Source organism: Diaphorina citri, unplaced genomic scaffold (assembly GCF_000475195.1).
Source record: "Diaphorina citri unplaced genomic scaffold, Diaci psyllid genome assembly version 1.1 scaffold292, whole genome shotgun sequence".
Lineage (NCBI taxonomy): Eukaryota > Metazoa > Arthropoda > Insecta > Hemiptera > Psyllidae > Diaphorina > Diaphorina citri.
Genome location: NW_007377728.1, coordinates 1,702 through 3,937, shown reverse-complemented (window position 1 = coordinate 3,937; position 2,236 = coordinate 1,702).

Sequence of the window (2,236 nt, the reverse complement as noted above, 5' to 3'; positions counted from 1 at the left end):
AACAGTGCTCCAATCTCCATCTAATGACCAATCATAATAAAATTACTAGAGGAACTAATTAGACAGCTTCAGAATAAGTACAACAGATATTGGATCATTCGGATCAGACCAGAGATACTCAACATGTGGTACGTGTAGTGCAATAGTCGTAAACTAAAATGGACGCGGCACACAAGGGATCAAGAAGAGACCGCTTTAACATGTGCGTGTACCACTGGCACGCGGAGTCAGTCCTTAGTAAAGATGCGTCAAGAGTGAGTGAGTTACTCAACTACTCTTTTCAGTGGACTACTCAGCCAAAGAGTCAGCTCTTAACTCGTGGACTACTCAGTTCATGAGGATTTTTATGATATAGGCGCACGGCAGTGTGCCAGGCCAAGTTTCTGCCTAGTATTGTCACGAAATTCGGACCATATGTTAAGCTATATGTACGTACATACTTATTATGCCTGCGATTAAATTATTTGAGTACACAACTCCTACAATATCTCGATGAAAACCAGAAGTAAAAGGCAAAGGAAAAAGATGCTACGATTCTAGTACACTTTAGATTTCCTAAGTTCCTAAGCTGTGTCCTCTGTCCACACAGTCGATAGCCGTCGATCGACAACGCGACGAGATGTAATCTATGTTGTCGAAGCAGTGTGGACGCTTAGACATCGATCGACGGCCGTTGACTATGTGTGGACAGTGTGGACACAGCTTTAAAGTGAATCAGCATTCTTTCTCCAGTGGCCTCTTCGAAAAGAGATTATTAATAACAGTCTAATCAAGACGACAGAATGGTCTTATTGTTTGATTGACCGATCTAGAATTCTAGATCTGATTTTTATGATATAGGCGCACGGCAGTGTGCCAGGCCAAGTTTCGGCCTAGTATTGTCACGAAATTTGGACCATGTGTTAAGCTACACGTACATACTTACTTATTATGCCTGCGATTAAATTATTTGAGTACACAACTCCTACAATATCTCAATAATTGAAACCAGTAGAAAAAGGCAAAGTAAAAAGATGCTACGATTCCAGTACACTTTGGATAGTTCAGCTGTGTCCTCTGTCCAGACAGTCGATAGCCGTCGATCGACAACGCTACGAGATGAATCTATGTTGTCGAAGCAATGTGGACGCTTAGACATCGATCGACGGCCGTTGACTATGTGTGGACACAGCTTTAAAGTGAATCAGCATTCTTTCTCCAGTGAACTCTTCGAAAAGAGATTATTAATAACAGTATAACAGTCTAATCAAGACGATAGAATGGTCTTATTGTTTGATTGACCGATCTAGAATTCTAGATCTTTGATTCGAGAGAATTATATAGATTATATACCTATTTATATAGTCTTAATTATATCATAGCCCGTATAGCTACCTGTAGGATTAAAAGATTATATACCTAATATAAGATTATATAGCATTATCTATTTAATATAAGATTATATAAGTCAATTAGCAATTACTGTAATGACGATCGCGAATCGTGGCTATATACCTAATATAAGATTATATAGCATTATCTATTTAATATAAGATTATATAAGTCAATTACTGTAATGACGATCGCGAATCGTGGTGGTATTAGACAATAGGGAATCAAGAAGGTTACCAGAAGTCGAAGAACTTTGCCGGTGGTATGACCTCTTGCGTTCTAGGAACTATTTACGACTTCTGGGGTTCTAAGAACTACCTTGAAGACGATTAAAGGATCTTGGATTCTTGAGACCCACTTGCTACTATTCCGTTCTAGGAACTATCTTGAGGACAATCAAAGAATCTTGGATTCTTTAGAGTTCAGACCGACTCGTGACTTTTGGTTTTCCAGGACCCACTCGACTTTTGATAAGTAAAAATTCTTTGGTTTTATGCTTTTAAAACTTTTGGGAGGCGAATAGAACTTTGCCGGTGGTATGACCTCTTGCGTTCTAGGAACTATTTACGACTTCTGGGGTTCTAAGAACTACCTTGAAGACGATTAAAGAATCTTGGATTCTTGAGACCCACATGCTATTATTCCGTTCTAGGAACTAGGTATCTTGAGGACAATCAAAGAATCTTGGATTCTTTAGAGTTCAGACCGACTCGTGACTTTTGGTTTTCCGGGACCCACTCGACTTTTGATAAGTAAAAATTCTTTGGTTTTATGCTTTTAAAACTTTTGGGAGGCGAATTTTAAAATTCTGTTTCTTCTCTTTTCTCTTAATCCTCCTCCTCCTCCTCCTCCTCCTCCTCCTCCT